Raw genomic sequence first — 17,598 nt, forward strand, 5'->3', positions numbered from 1 at the left:
TTCTTTGATTTGTTGCTGGAGCTGTTTTTTTGCAGAGCCTGAGGCTGCTGAAGACTTTACTTTAAACTTGAGTTTCACCTGAAACCTTTACTGAAGAAGGCAAAAAAATTTATTAGCATTCAATTCTGCAAGTTGTCTGCCTCTGCCATTATTTATATTAAACCAATTTTAACACATTAAAAATAGTTTCAAAAATGATGCTTAAGATTCCCCCAAAAGCAGCACATAAGTAAAATACTGATTTTCACAAAGCCCACAGGAATGTGCTTTTCATTTTGAATGCATTCTAAGTAAAATTCTGAAAGAGAAGGAAATCTTACCACCAAATACAGTTGAAACAGGACTAAACCACTTGGCAAACTTTTGAAACATATAAAGGAATGACATGGAGAGATGTTTGCTAGAACAGCAAAGGTGAAGACTGATCAGTAGAGGGAATTTACAGTAGTTAGACTTACCAGAACCAAAAGATTAACTCAAGGATATGCATATACACCAACAGATTCAATCATAAATATTCCTACTTAGTTTCTATTTATTAGGTCTTTACATGTCAGACACTTCGCTAAGCACTTTAACTTTTTCTTCACTTAATTGCTATTTTTTAAAATGATCCTACAATGTAATAATCACCATGCTTATACTAAATAAATGGAAGCCCTGCTAACAAGTAAAATAACTAGGACCTGAAATGTATTTCTTTCCAAAATTTTTGGTTCTTAATTGCTACACAATGCTCTCTACATAACCCTAAGGGTTAGATAATCCCAAACTGAGAAGCATTTCCTTGGGAAAATAATTTCAGAGTCACAAGTCAAAAAATGTCTGGTTAGTCAAGCAAATCTATAATTTAGTAATAAAACCTGAACACAGAGAAGCTGAGAGGTCTCAGCAATACCTCTGCCTTCCATGGTCCCTCAGGAGTAAGTCAACAACCACTCCAGCATGGTGACAGAGACTAAGGGATGTGCCTACAGTCCTAAGTTCTACTTGAATCTCCAAGGATATCACCAGAGCTTTTCTCCCAGAAGCAGATGAGACCCAGGGGAGGCGGGGGGGGTGGGGGGGGTGGGAATCACACACAAAAATAGCTTCTCTTTAAAGCCCAAGGCAGAAAACTGAAATTTATTGGCTTTCTAAAAGGGTACAGCTAGCAAAAGTCAACAGAACCCACTGACCCATCAAAATCAAGACAAAGTTTCTCCAGAGAACCTTATACATGGAATCCTTGGGCCAACAGCACAACCCCACCAGGCTCAGCTGTCCTGGAAGAAAGCTAGATCATGAGAAAACTGTTCCCAGTTTCTGTAATGAAAGGACTGTCCCTTTGCACCTTAGAAATCTCAGAACAGAGATTCTTCTTCCCAATAAATCATAGAGGACTGAGAACTGGCCAACTCATCCATTCCTAGCCCAGGAGAATGAAAGTACACATACAGATGGATAGAAGACAGAGAGTGAACGTAAAAGTGAGCAAGCTTAGGGAGCACATGTTCAAACTGCAAACAAATAAATGAAATGATGTACAATCTCACTAACATTCGGGAAAATTAAGGTTAAAACCAAGATGCTGAACGTCCTTAAAAGCAGAAATCTCACTATGTGAAATATTTTTGACATTATTAAAAGCATTAGAATATAGGGATATACGTACAAAGATTTTTATGTGTCAAAGGAAAACTGAAATAAATTTGATTATTATGTACAGGAAGATGATGAAAATATAGTATGTTCATTGTGAAATATACAACACCAGGCAATAAAAAATGTTTTCTATTAATCTGGAGGCCTATTTAAAAAAGCAAAGTCTCTTAGATAAAGAATTTATAAGGGAGGAAGAGGGGGAGGGCTAGATTGGAAGTTTGTGACTGAACATACTGCTCTATTAAAAAAAATTTAATTAAGTTAATTCAAGTAAAAAAAAAATGTAGAATAACATGTACAGTTGTGGTTTTTGTTCAGTCACTCAGTTGTGTCTCTTTGCAACACCACTGACTGCAGGATGCCAGGCCTTGCTGTCCTTCACCATCTCCCGGAGTTTGCTGAAAACCATGAGTCCATTGAGTCGGTGATGCCATCCAACCATCTCACCCTCTGTCGTCCCCTTCTCCTGCCTCCAATCTTACTCAGCATCAGGGTCTTGTCTAATGTGTTGACTCTTCACATCAGGTGGCCAAAGTACTGGAGTTTCAGCTTTAGCATCATTCCTTCCAAAGAAATCCCAGGGCTGATCTCCTTCAGAATGGACTGGTTGCATCTCCTTGCTGTCCAAGGGACTCTCAAGAGTCTTCTCCAACACCACAGTTCAAAAGCATCAATTCTTCAGTGCTCAGCCTTCGTCACAGTCCAACTCTCACATCCATATACGACTACTGGAAAAACCATGGCTCTGACTAGACGGACCTTTGTCGGCAAAGTAATGTCTCTGCTTTTTAATACACTGTCTAGGTTTGTCATAGCTTTTCTTCCAAGGAGCAAGTGTCTTTTAATTTCTAATACGTACAGTAGTATTTTCTTATTTAAAAACCTGTTTATGTTTACACATATTTGATACCTTTTTATGTACATGAAGACAGGTGGAGAATGTCACGTACTCTGCTATTCATGTGGTTGATTTCAGTGAAGTGAAAACATAAATTCATATGGAAATTATTCACTTTTCTTTTACATGCTTAGATTTTTCTATCTAAGCAATAAGATAATATTTCATAAATTTTTAAAGGAAAAATATTACCTATAATTACATTTAATATAGCACAGACTGTAAATTAGATAATATTATGAATTTAGAATATGAACAAATAATATGAATTATTCATATTATGAATTTAGATAATTGCTTTCAATGTTAAAAACTCATCATTAACTCAGGCAAGAAGAGATGACGACCTAAACTATTGCAATACCAGTGGCCACAGAAATAAAAGATACCAGTTCAAGAATACCTAGAATCCTAGATTTTATGTGGACAATGAGTGAAAAAAATAAACAGCAATGATCTCAAGGTTTCTAGTTTATGGAGTACATAGGGATTATACAAATTAAAATAGGGAGCAAAAGACAGAGCATATCTGGAAGAGTATATATGAGAAGAGAAATTTAACTTGAACTTACTAAGGTGTTATGAAATAAACTTGACATCATAAGCATGCACCTGCTGCAAATTTTTTATAAGTTGTCTCAATGCATTTTTGCCTATTTTTCTATGGGATTTTTGTCTTTCTTCTCTCAATTTTGAAAGGTTCTTCATGTTTTAGGAATTTTAGACTTTTGATTTTGCTTGTGGTATTATTTTTGAAACAAAAAATAAATGTTTATATAGTCAAACTTTTCAAATTTTTTAATTCATCTTTACTTGAAATCATACTTGGGAAATCGTTCCCTAAATCCAGATTCTAGTAGGACCCTATATAAGTCTTTTTACTTTGAAATACAATGCATTTTAAGTTTATTTTTGTTTACTGGTAGAAGAAAAGGATATAGTTTTGATCTGGCACATTTATTGTTAGGTTTGTCCCTAAGGATTCTTCCATTTTGTTGTTGTTGTTGCTGGAGTTTTCTCTAGATGAAAATTTTAAATTTTTAGCAGATATGGAATTTCTGCTAAATGGAATTTTTTCATTATATCTCCTAGCAAGTTGCTACTTGTGTCTATAAGGGTCTCTCAAACTTGACACTGCACTATTCATATCTTGGGCCCAATAATTCTTTGCTGTGGGAGCTTTCCAGGGCACTGTAAGGTATTTGCAGATCTCTGACCACCACCCACTAGATGCCAGTAGCACTAACACCCCCAGTCATGACAAGCCAAACTGTCCTCAGACACTGCCTCTCTCACATGGGGGAGACGCTGAGATTGCCCTCGGTTAAGAAACACTGGTGTATAGGAAGGCAATGGATTTTTGCATGTGAATTATGTATCTTGCACTCTTGGTTGTTACAGTTTCTACCTGTGTCCTGAAACATTTGCGAAATAAAGCCAGAGTAAGATGGTGACTGCAGCCATGAAATTAAAAGACGCTTACTCCTTGGAAGGAACGTTATGACCAACCTAGATAACATATTCAAAAGCAGAGACATTACTTTGCCGACAAAGGTCTGTCTAGTCAAGGCTATGGTTTTTCCTGTGGTCACGTATGGATGTGAAAGTTGGACTGTGAAGAAGGCTGAGTGCCGAAGAATTGCTGCTTTTGAACTGTGGTGTTGGAGAAGACTCTTGAGAGTCCCTTGGACTGCAAGGAGATGCAACCAGTCCATTCTGAAGGAGATCAGCCCTGGGATTTCTTTGGAAGGAATGATGCTAAAGCTGAAACTCCAGTATTTTGGCCACCTCATGCGAAGAGTTGACTCATTGGAAAAGACTCTGATGCTGGGAGGGATTGGGGGCAGGAGGAGAAGGGGATGACAGAGGATGAGATGGCTGGACGGCATCACTGACTCGATGGACGTGAGTCTGAGTGAACTCCAGGAGTTGGTGGTGGACAGGGAGGCCTGGCATGCTGCAATTCATAGGGTCGCAAAAAGTCGGACACGACTGAGTGACTGAACTGAACTGAACTGAAGATGGGAGTCCAAAATATCATCTTTACTAGCAGTAGAAATATGATGGGAGAATGTGACCCATGGCTGCGGGCCTGTGGGACTTTTTAATGTTAACCCTGCATTATACACACCCCCACCAAGTCACGAGTAGTGGAGGAAAACTACAGGCTTGTCTATGTGAGACAGGCCCTTCTAACTGCCCAGCAGGATCTGTACTGCCTGCAACCAGGCTCCTTCCCAAGAGAAAGGGAAATAGGGCATGAAAACCCAGTTTCTCCTTTAAAACTTCTCTAACAGCTTAAGGGGAAAAAGAGACACCAACAGCTTCCTCCCAAAGACAAACTCAAGTGTAGAGAGTCAGTGTGCCCTTGAACACAAAGACCCACTCAAAAGCCTCCCCAGTAATGTCTGAGAATCACCAGAGGTAACACACAGGTGCCCAGGAACAAGCTGACTTGTTTCTGAGGTACCGTGTTAGCCAGCCATGCCATCTGTGAAATGAGCAGGGTTCTCACACACATGGCAGCCAAGACCCTCACAGCACCCAGGCGAACATAGGATCCACAGCTCAATCCAGAGAAGGGGGTGACAGAGGATGAGATGGTTGGATGGCCTCACTGGCTCAGTGGACATGAGTTTGAGCAAACTCAGGGAGATGGTGATGGACAGGGAAGCCTGGCTTGCTGCTGTCCATGGGGTCGCAAAGAGTCAGACATGACTGAGCGACTGAACAACAACAGCTCAGCGAAGGAGAGGATAACTCTGTCCTCAGAGGTGTGTGGCACACTTCTTTCCCGGGGGCCCATCAGCCTTGCTTCTGCCCAAGGTACCATGGCTCTTCCTTCAGCTTCTCTCCCAGGGACTGGGAGCCAGTTCCTTAAACCAGTCAGAGAAACAGGTTTCACCCTGCTATCTCTGCTGTCCTCATCAACTTGGCCTCTTCTCACCATGAATCTATGAACGATAACACTCCTATTTCCCATTTCAGTCACTCATTTCACCATCAAAAGCCCTCACACTATGTTAGCTTTACAAAGAAATATCCCAAGGCATCATGATGCCACCAGTTCTACAAACAACCAGACTCTGAATCTTGATTTGTACTAGAAAACACAACACTTCCAAAGGTGTACACTATTCAAAATTTGTTCTTGGTAATTCAACAATAGTTATGAAGCATTTACTGTGTGGCAGGCATTCTGTCCAAGAACTGATAACAAGATTTCCATTGACTAGTCTTCAGGGTTAAAGCCACACTCTAGTTTATGTGATGGCATGCCAGACTGGAAAGTTCTGCTCAAGATCTCTGACTATGTGCATACCCACCATCCTGGAAGATGACCCCAGGACCTCAGGCCACTGGGCAATTCAGACCCCTCATTAAGTTCTATCTGTCCAAAATTATTCATTTAGACACCTCCTATCTCAGCATCAGGCAGAGCAAGTCACAGGAATGACAAGTGGAATTGTAGACATGGCCCTACCATCAACCCCCTGAAGAAGTACAGTCACGTTGCCAATAAGAGTCTCTGTCCATGGATGCCTTTGAGGAATAAAACAATATTATTATTACAAAAGAGAGTTGTAAGATCTTTCCCTTCCTAAATCCATCAGGTTAGAAATCATTATCCTGAAACCACTCACCAAGAAGCTGTATCTGGTAGCTTAGAGATGATTTTGGTATTACTTACTGAAAATATACAACCTGGTCATGTTTCTTAAATAATTTGAAACATGCATATATATGGTTCATAAAGAAAAATAAACATGAATTCACAGAAAAGGAGAAAAGAAGTTGTTCAGTGACCGAGTATAAATTTAGGCCGAGTTTCCCGGCAGTCATAGAAATAAAAGGAAAGGTGATTTATTACTTATATCTTACTAACATTGAGGAATTTTTTCTGTAAATATTTATGTTAAGAATGTTCAGTTACATCAGTGTACTCAAAAAGTAGTTCTACAAAAGCTGCAGAAATGTGCTTTATAATGCCACGTGTGGTGGGCATGGATAAAGACTCCTGAAGTAGTCTCATTCTTATCCCAGGAACGTGGGACTTTGTTACCTTATGTGACAAAGGGACTCTGCAGATGCAATTAAATTAAGGACCTTGAGATGGGGAGATTATTTTGTATTAGCATGGTGAATCCAGTGTAATTACAGTGTCCTTTGGAGTCAGGGAAAGAGCTGTGACCATGACATCAGAGGTCAGGTGGTGTGGTCACTGGCTTTTAAAGATGGAGGCTGAAGCCACGAGTCAGGGAATGCAGACAGACTCTGGAGTTTGAAAAAGGCATGGTAACAGATTCTCCCCTGAATCTTCAGAAGGCACATAATCCTACCAATAATTTAATCTGAACCCAGTGAAACCTATTTAGACTTGTGACTTCCAGAATTTAAAGATAATAAATTTGTGGGCTTTTTAAGTTTGTGGCAATTTGCTTGCAGAAACCATAGGAGGCTAATCTAGAATTAAGTGAGAAAATACATGCAAAATGTTAGCACAGCGAACATGATTTAAAATGATAAAAATATTGAACTATTCAATAAATGCTAACATGATAATGCATGCTCAGTTGTGCCTGACTCTTTGCAACCCCATGGACTGTAGCCCGCCAGGCTCCTCTGTCCATGGGATTCTCCAGACAAGAAACTAGAGTGAGTTGCCATGCCCTCCTCCAGGGGGTCTTCCCATCTCCAGAATCGAACATGGGTCTCCTGTGTCTCCTGTACTGGCAGGTGGATTCTTTACCATTGAGCCATCTGGGAAGCCCTAATATAATAATAGTGGATTATAATGATGAATATTTTGTTCTGATAATTATGTTCAGAAATTTTGATTGTTAGGTTAAAATGCATGAAACGGACAATATTTGATCATTTTGGCCTATAAAAATAATCATTCCAGATAGTCCAACCTAATATTTCTAAGTCTATTGATGATACACAGGAATTAAAAAGCAAAACAAAATTAAAGAGAGGGCACCAATCTCCTCAAAATTTATCTTACTATTCCCTCGTCAACTCCAACCACCTCATAAGATTGTTATAAAGGATTAAGAGAGATAATGTTTGTAAAGGAGTAACAAGAGAACTAATAGTGAGCCTGAATACATGTCAACCATTATTATGCTCTTTAATGTAAATTTAATTAAAGCACTTCGTTTGTTTTATTCACTGCTGTAACTTCTGCTGGAGCAACATGCATTTTCATATAACTTACTTACTAAAAAGTTTAAGCCAAAAAAAATTTCTATGCAGTTTCTTGTAGCGCCTGACCAGTATGCTTTTGTGTTAGCATTATTATGCTTTAAAAAAAATTTTTGTTGAATTAAAAACTATTGCATGGGTTTTATTTTATCAAGTATCCTGTTTCTCTTTTGCATCATAATTTTTCTCCTTTTGTATATTACACATTATTTCTATTTGTGTAAGAAATACACAGGGGTTTAATAAAACTTGTTTTCACAGATGGAAAGGTACAAGTAACATGTCTTACATCAAAGGTATCTTCTTTCTGTCTCCTTCCTAGTTAAATGTAATACAGTAACCCACATCTGCTTTGTTCATGGTAAGTGGCATGGAACTGAACTGGAATTTTAAAGGTAGCAAAAATATAGCAAGAATATTACTGCCCATGGAAGTTACAAACTCTGTCCCAACTTTTCCACCCCTTGTATATTAGATGAAGCCAGGCAACCAGTTATGCCCCACGGTCTATGAGAGAAACGGTCTATGAGAGAAAATGGTACATGTCCCTTCTAGACCAAAGCATTTACAAGTCCACTTGGGACCCTTCAACCCTCAAGCCTCCTACAAGAGGCACATGTCTCAGTGCAGCAGCAAAGCACAGAGCTTTCTTGAGCCCATGTTCCTCTGTGACAGTGATGAGCAGAGCCCCACATGCTCATGTTAGACTCGTGGCAAAACTGAGAAACAAATGTCATGTGTGGCAAGCCACTGAGATTTTTGAAATTAATTGTTATCATAACCCAGCCTCTCTTACCATGACCAATAAAAAGACAAACATACATATATATATTTAATAATTTAATGATCCTGATTACAGATTGATTAGTAATCAGTTGTCCTTACCCTTACAAAAATAATTATTTTCAAAATAACTAAAGAAATTGGTTTGGAGAGAAGATTGGGTATATAATAAAATCACAGGAAACAAACAAACAAAAAAAAAACTAAAAACATTGAGTATGATAAATCAAATAACAGACATCTGAAATAAAGTCAGACAAAAACTGAGATTTATGCCACTGGTTCATAACACACATAGAAAGCAAAACAATACTGTAGGTTTCATAGTGCCAGAGAACAGACACCCTTGTTCCACATTAATGGAAACTGTAGGTTATTACGCACTATTAGTGCCTGTATTAGAATTTCAGGCAGATGTTCACCAGCTCACTGCATAACTCTTTGAGAATTTCAAATAGAGACCATCTGAGATACTAGACTGTGAAAATGACCTTCTGCATCAGTGCTTCTCAAACTTTAATGTATATAAGAATCATATAGGGATTTCGAGGAAAATACAGACTCCTGAGCTGTGCCTCCAGCTACTCATATACACTATGTCTAAGAAATTCCGCCAATTGGCAATTTTAGCAAACATTCCAGGTGGCTCTGAGGCAAGTGGTCTATGTACTTATCATACTTTGGGGGAAAATTACGGGTCTGTTATCAGAAGCCAGTTAGTAACTGGTTCCAACATAAATGTGAAACACCCTCCTACACATACTCCAGTGCTTGCTTTTCCCTTTAACTGTGTTTTGTCAGAGTTAATTTTATGGTTTTGGAAACTCTTTATATAATATATATGTTTTCTTAACTTTTACTGATATTTACATAATTCTTCCAGTAGCTTGAATGTTTGTTTGCAATAATCAAAACTATTTTTCTAACAAGTAGGTATCTCTGTAAGGATGTGTTATTCTAATTTTTAGTATCAGTGATGTCGCATTTTAGTCTTATTACTTTTTCAATTAGAACAATATGAGGATTGCTATAAGGATTAAATGAGGTATCACATATTATTAGAAGAGTGCTTACAAATCAGTAAGCTTCAATATTATTAGCTATTCTTCACTAGACCATAAGTCTCGGAGAAGGCAGTGGCACCCCACTCCAGTACTCTTGCCTGGAAAATCCCATGGATGGAGGAGCTTGGAGGGCTGCAGTTCATGGGGTCGCGAAGAGTTAGACACGACTGAGCAACTTCACTTTCACTTTTCACTGTCATGCACTGGAGAAGGAAATGGCAACCCACTCCAGTGTTCTTGCCTGGAGAATCCCAGGGACGGAGGAGCCTGATGGGCTGCCATCTATGGGGTCGCACAGAGTTGGACACGACTGAAGTGACTTAGCAGCCGCAGCAGCAGACCATAAGTCTAATGAGACCAGAGACTTTCTGTGTTTTATTCATTGCTGTAACTGTTGCTCCAACCCATAGAGGGCACAATAAAAATCTGTTGGATGGATCAATGAGCAGAACTATGAAAACTGCTGTTTTACTTTTACCTACTTAGGTTTACACCATTCAAAAGCTTGAGAATTAAAACTTCACACCTGCTGATATTTCTAGATGGCTTTTACCATCTGTCTTGCCTTCTTTGCCCTACACCCACTCATCCTCACATCTTCACCACCACCAGCCAAAGGACCATAGTCCTTCTGGTTTGTAATTCAGTTAGGAAAATATTTCAGAATTCCCTCCATCTAGACCATAAAGAAGGCTAAGAGCCAAAGAATTGATGCTTTCAAACTTCAATGCTGGAGAAGACTCTTGAGAGTCCCTTGGACTGTACGATCAACCAGTCAATCTTAAAGGAAATCAGTCCGGAGTATTCATTGGAAGGCCTGATGCTGAAGCTCCAATACTTTGGCCACCTGATGCAAAGAGCTGAGTCATTGGAAAAGACCCTGATGTTGGGAAAGATTGAAGGCCAGGGAAGAAGGGGATGACAGAGGATGAGATGGTTGGATGGCATCACCGACTCCATGGACATAAATTTGAGCAAACTCCAAGAGACAGTAAAGGACAGGGAAGCCTAGCATGCTTCCTGGGGTCCATGGGGTTGCAGAGTCAGATACCACTTAGCAACTGAACAACAACGAGAATTCTCTGAAGTGGCAAGGCTGTTTCTGGAACCCGAGAGAATGCTCAGCTGTGCAAGTTCTGGGAAGTGAGGCGGAGAACTATGGGGACCAGCTGGGCAGCTTCAGGTACACTGGGGATACATGAGGTCCTCTCATCGCTACATTCCAGCCATTGCACGGAACGTAACAGTCTGTCGAAATAAGTGGGTGATTTGTAAACTTGGAGTTGGGACATACAGGATGCTCAAACCGTGCGTGTACAGAGGCCTGGAAAGGGACGGGCTGCCACAACCCAACCTGACAACAGCACGTCAGGGAGCATCCCTGTGCTGAGGAGAGGACAATAAAGTTGTGAGGAAGAGAAAGAATTTGCTTGTCTTTTCTAATCTTCTAACAATGCCAGGCAGCTGGATTTTAAAACATTTTGGTGGGAAAAAAATACATAAACCCTTCACAAATCCTATCAAACGCATGCTATCAAACACGGCAACACATTGTCCTGACAAAGAAATCCTGACTTGCGACACAAGTCACAACACATCTGTTAGTGGTTATTATGATGATTTTAGTCCCTAATTTTGAATAATGGTTGTGTTCCTACCTTTTAAACCACACAGACATACATTGTACATGACATTAATGTTACATTTGTTTCTCATTATGTGCGTTTCTCATTAACAACTAATTAGTCTTGATTTTTCCCCTTAAATTATGTAGTATTAAAAGAAATAGACCTTAAAAAATGCCAACAGCAGTCAGAGTTAAGTCAATATTAAAGAAACAAACAGTGCTGGCCCATAGTTAACCTTGCAAGCAAGAGTAAAAATTGACCAAATTGCATGTTTAAATTAACCAAAATAAGTGTGAAAAAAGACTAACATGTTGCATACTACATACTCTTGTGGAGGGGAAAAAAAAGACTAGGTATGCCGCATTGTGGGCGAAACTGGCTTATATTAGATTTGAGCCACCAAAGTGTTTTTAACCCCTCTTTCTTCTCACAGTTGGAGATCTGGAGAATGTATGTTTCTTGAAGAAAAAAGAAGGAAGAAAATGCTTTCAATAAATGATGGTACATTGGAAAAAAACTTAATGTTTACAAAATATTACTGCTAAAATCTAAAACATCAACTGCCAAACTGAAACACCCTAATGAAGTTGAAGACGATCCTAAACAACATGCTGGTATGAAAAAAAAATTTTTTTTTAAAAGTATTTTCTTTTTTTCTGTGCTATAAATTCTAAAATGTTACATGTCACGTGTTAAAAATAAAGATTATAATATTCATTCCATCATTAACTCCAATGCCTGACTGCCCTGAAGTTTAAAATAGCAGGGGATCCCAGTGATGTCATGTCAAGCCCACTAAATAATTTTAAGTCTTGAAACTGTCCTAATTATTTGACCAGAAGCAGAATACTTGTAATTGCTTACCCAGCCAGCAACGCCGCCATCAGGGAAGAGACGCCAGAAGTGGTGGGGCTTCCTGCAGTGTGAGAAGGGAGACGTTCAGCAGGGCCCCAGGTTTACCCTACCCGGCAAGGGTTCACGGTCAAACAGTCCTGACGCTGACGTCGCCAACAGCCAGCAACTGAAACCACCTTAACACGGTATTAACACTACCACGTGCTTCATAAACTGTTACCAGCTGGAATCGGGAGAGGTGGAGGGGAGGAGGGAGAGGGGGGAAACCAGGTGAGACCTGAGAGAAAGAGGAGAAAAGAAAGTCATTTCACAGCTGAAAGGGACAGGGGAGACAACTGAACATTAATACAGGCCTTCCTCGGGGGCTCAGTGGCAAAGAATCCACCTGCCAACGCAGGAGACATGGATTTGATCCCCGATCCGGGATGATCCCACGTGCCTTGGAGCAACCTAGCTCCACAACTATTGAGCCTGTGCTCCGGGGCCGGAGAGCCGCAGACAAGAGAGGCCACTGCAGGGAGAGACGAGTGCACCACAACCAGAGTCGCCCCCCCTCGCCACAACTAGGGAAAAGCCCACACAGCAATGAAGACCCGGTATGGCCAAAATTAAATCAGTAAATCAAATTATTTTTATAAAAAAGAAAGAAAATGAATACACGTGTAGTGGGGGGGAGGGGACTTTGTGTAAAATCGCTTAATTTGGGGACAAAGACTTACACAGAACAAAGTTCAAGTCATACTTGAACCCCTGGAGCTGTTTTACAGGGAATCTCAAGGTGGAATTGGAGAAAGACAAAGCTGTCTTCATTCTAATCAGGACCTGAGTCAGTATTTGTCACACCATAATGTTCATCCAGATCACCTGGAGCTCTTGCTAAACAGCAACTTCTGACTCAGAAGAGAGTCCATAATTCTGAAAGGTCCTGGGTGGTGGCGGATGGTCCGTGGACCACACCCCACTCCAATACTTTTGCCTAGAAAATCCCATGGACAGAGGAGCCTGGTAGGCTGCCGTCCATGGGGTCACTAGAGTTGGACACGACTGAGCGACTTCACTTTCAGTTTTCACTTTCATGCATTGGAGAAGGAAATGGCCACCCACTCCAGTGTTCTTGCCTGGAGAATCCCAGGGACGGGAAGCCTGGTGGGCTGCCGTCTATGGGGTCGCACAGAGTCGGACACGACTGAAACGACTTAGCAGCAGCAGCAGCAGTGTGGTCCACGGACCACATTCTGGGTAGCAATGACCTAGATTCCCCTGCATATCAACATAAGTTCCTACCAGATAGATTCATTCAAACAAAAGTTACAACTGGTCTGTTTTGCTCCAAGATATTTAAAGCAAATTTAACCCTGGGCTTAAATTTGTGACTTCTCAATCATTTCTCTTTTGTGTACTATGGGTCATATTCCCTGTTTCCTAGCTGCACTCCATAGAAACTATTTGATAACTGGTATTTGATTATTGGTTTTTCTTGTGACCTACGTGTGTGACAGTGCAAGCTAAGTCGCTTCAGTCATATCCAACTCTTTGCGACCCTATGGACCAAGCCCACCAGGCTCCTCCGTCCATGGGATTCTCCAGGCAAGAATACTGGAGTGGGTTGCCACGCCCTCCTCCAGGGGATCTTTCTGACCCAGGGACTGAACCCACGCCTCTTAGGTCTCCTGCATTGGTAGGCGGGTTCTTTACAACTAGAGCCATCTGGGAAGCCCCTTGTGCCCCATATACCCTTATATTGGTTATTCAATTATTGATGAAACACTCAAAAAGCTATCTCCTCCTAATATAGACGGACGAAAGTTTCAGGCTGGCAGATCAGATCATCAGGGAGCAGGCCGCCTAACAAGCCAGCACTGGCCACATCCAAGAAAAGCTGATGCAGGTGAGATGAGGTCTGCAGGACTAGGAAGAACAGTGTATCCTCACGTGGCAGAAACCGGGCTCTACAGAAGGAGAAATTTTGAGGCCTCTACCTGGATGTCAGATGTGTTGGTTTCAACCTATGTTTGCACGATAGCAAAAAAAAAAACGGTTTAATAGCGGGCATTGAGAAACATAAGCCCTGTGCCCATGCCCTGTGTAATCCCAAACATTCAGAACTATAAGAAATCTCCTAAAGGCAGCAGAAAATGGTGGGATGAAATTGGCTAGAAACAGTGAAAACCCTGAGCAAGTGTGGGAAATGGAAAGAAACAAAGGCTAATTCCATATGAATCCAGCTATCCAGTCTTTCCACTGGGAATGAATATTAGTCCAAGAAAGTGTTAGATTGGATGTTATAAAAAGGAGACTGGTCTTCTAAATTGGTTTCTCAACCAGTTACTTTGCTGTCATATAGTCACAAAAATGATGAGAAAGGTAAAATGAGGGAAATAAACTATTATTTTACATTCCTTATTGTTATCCAAGGTTAATGAAAGTTGCTTTAAAAAAAAGGCAGCTGAAAAGGATAAGACTACATAAGGAATTAAATTCAGAAAAGTAAATAAAATAGAAAAAGGAAGCATTCATGCACCATGAATGCAGCAGAGAAGATTTCTTGAGATGGACCTGCTTTGCCAGGAGCCAGAAAGGAAGAACAGAGAAAGAATCACAAGCAGAGGAAGAGAGGCAGAAAGCACTCATGTGTCAGAGCCGGGATGAAATACAAGACCATCAGAATAAAGGAAGCGATCATAAAACAATATTAACATTCTGAAATATTAAAAATGAAGCCAGAAGCACAAAATCCTAAATATTTTATCTGAAATAAAATCTGCATATTAAAGCAAGGACTACAACAGGGAAGGGAAAAAATAAAATCTCCCTCCACTTTGAAAAATCTTCATCACATAATTTAGACAATAAAATTGTGTGAATTTTAGCCAAGCTAGGTATCTTTGAGTCAAACGACATTCATAAAAGGTGCTGAGCTATCTTCTGTTAAACTCACTGAGACTGTAGAGTCAAAAGAATATCTCCCCAACACCATATCATTCTGAAGATATACTGTTTTCATAAATGTGGATAGCAATAGTCACAGGACACTGTCTTCTGTCTGCTTTCTTTTTATTAAAACCACAATTTAAAACACCATCACAAAAGGACAACCCAAAGTCTAGGTCTAAAGCTCTACCCACCTATGAGTGAATGAGGATATTTTCAAACCAAAACTAATTTGAAATATTAACTCGAAATAAATACCTACTGGAAATTACTTTTTCTGCAAGTAAATGTTCCCCAAAAGGAAATGCAGTAGAATAAAGAATAATACTTAGGATAAAGCTATTCTTTTTTTAAGGCCCCTCCCCTTAACATGTGTGCCTTCTTATTACTTCTTAATCCATTTTTTCACTGGAAAACAAATGGGTGGGGTGCCGCAGGGGGAGCACAGAGTGAAAAAAGTTATTTAACTTTAGTCTTACAGTGCCATCTAGTGGCAGTAAGTGGCAACACTCGCTGCTGCTGCTGCTGCTAAGTCACTCCAGTCGTGTCCAACTCTGTGCGACCCCATAGACGGCAGCCCACCAGGTTCCCCCGTCCCTGGGATTCTCCAGGCAAGAACACTGGAGTGGGTTGCCATTTCCTTCTCCAAAGCATGAAAGTGAAAAGTGAAAGTGAAGTCGCTTAGTTGTGTCCGACTCTTCGCGACCCCATGGACTGCAGCCCACCAGGCTCCTCCGTCCATGGGATTTTCCAGGCAAAAGTACTGCAGTGGGGTGCCATTGCCTTGCTAATCTATTCCAATTATGCATAAAAATAGACTGCCCATGCCCCTACTCAGGTGTCCAACTCTGTGTGACACCATGGACTGCAGCCCGCCAGGCTCCTCTGTCCATGGACTTCTCCAGGCAAGAACACTGGAGTGGGTTGCCATTCCCTCCTCCAGGGGATCTTCCCCGTCCAGGAACTGAACCTGTGTCTCCTGCATTGCAGGCAGATTCTTTTATCACTGAGGCACCTGGGAAGACCAATAAAAGTAGAAATTGCTACCTTGGAAAACTAGAGGTTATTTCAACGAGTATCTCCCATTTTTGTGTAAGCGCACATAGACCCGACCACTCTGTGTGTTCTTTAGGAGACTTAATTTTATAGTGCTTTTAGCTTCTGGTTACTGGCTTGTTTCTCTTACCTGCATGAAACAAACAAACAAACAAAAAATACAAGATCAAGGCTATGTTTGCTCTTTTCACGTTCTTTACCCATACTTTATGTTATGGATGTACAACATGGGTAATTCAAACCAAGTATTCAGTATGTGCACAAACTTTTTAAAAACACACTCAAGCACAAAACCACAGTCGCAATCCCATTTTGCCTTCTCCCTCCTCATGAGCGACTGAGCAAACCTAAGGGCAGATTCCCCAGCCTGTCTCTTTCCTGCCTTCCTAGCCTCAGCTTCACCATATTGCAGAAGTTATTAATAAGACATGAAAACTGAAGTCAAACAGACCTGGATTTTATTCCTATGTCTTCAATATTATCTATGTGACCAGAAAACATTGTATAACCAGTATAAGTTTCAGCTTCTTCATTGCTGAAATGAGCTAGTTAAAGGATTAAATTTACTGATACATGAAAGGCACTAGAGTTTGGTCTGTAAAAAGTGTTTAATGTGTTGTAATTTGCTTTGGTAACTTTCATCCACTACCAGTGTGATTTACAACCAGTCAAATATCCTACCAGTCTCCAAATATCCCATGTATATTCCAGGTCCTGTAACTTGACTGATGCTGTTCCCTTTGCTTGGAGCGCCCTGTCTTCAAGGCCTAAGTCCATCCCCTTTCATGATAATTTCCTTAACGCTGCTGTCCTCCCAATGTCTCCTTCGTCTGGCTTGAAGCAGTCACTGGTTCTTGACATGACTCACCTTGTTTCACTAATACCCACCTGCCTATCCAATGGATCTTCAGCTACTTTAGGACACGACTCTATAACCAGAGTGCAACACTGAGAAGTCTCCTGTAGGAGCACTCAGTAGTCACCAGCAGTTTATAACCCTGACCCTAGTTGGTAAGTGGAGCAGTTTAGACATATGATGTTTTTTAAAAGCAGAAGTATAAATGACAGTCTCCATTCCAAAGACAATGTTATTTATTAGAGCAAAACAAGGTTTTCAAATACATGGAAGTAAACAAAGGAAGGTCCTTTCAAGTCATTATTAGTGGCAGCTTTTCTTTCTGACTCCTTGTTTCCAGGCAAAGAGGCCCTCTGGTAGCATGCCTTGTCTCCTGCCCCTTTCTTTCTGTGATTGCCTTGATCGCAAGGTGGTGCTTATTTGCTAAAATCTACAGGGAATGAAAAGCAGAATTCTCTTTCTTGCTGCCCTGAACCAGTCAAACCAAGAAGCCAGGCAAAAGGCACTCCTCTAAACAGCTGACCTCCCCTGGCGTCAGGGTGTTCCGTCGGTGTTAGAGCTGATGGGTGAAGGGGCCGGTGAGGAGGAGGTAGGATCATTGCAAAACCACTTTCTCCAAAAGCTTTTAACAGAAGAAAAAAAAAAAGAGTAATGTTTTAAAATGTTGGGAGTTCC

The 17,598-nt window shown here is 40.6% G+C and overlaps 1 long non-coding RNA gene across 1 annotated transcript in view; it reads right to left on the reverse strand.

Annotated features, from left to right (window-relative positions):
• LOC123334985 overlaps window positions 1-12,323 on the reverse strand; it is a 196,681-nt gene extending 184,358 nt beyond the window's left edge. Inside the window, exon 1 of the long non-coding RNA XR_006553170.2 lies at window positions 12,090-12,323. This is a non-coding gene — a long non-coding RNA (uncharacterized LOC123334985). The remainder of the gene's footprint in view (window positions 1-12,089) is intronic.
• Between the last annotated feature and the right edge of the window lie 5,275 nt (window positions 12,324-17,598).

Source organism: Bubalus bubalis, chromosome 9 (assembly GCF_019923935.1).
Source record: "Bubalus bubalis isolate 160015118507 breed Murrah chromosome 9, NDDB_SH_1, whole genome shotgun sequence".
In the NCBI taxonomy this organism is placed as follows: Eukaryota; Metazoa; Chordata; class Mammalia; order Artiodactyla; family Bovidae; genus Bubalus; species Bubalus bubalis.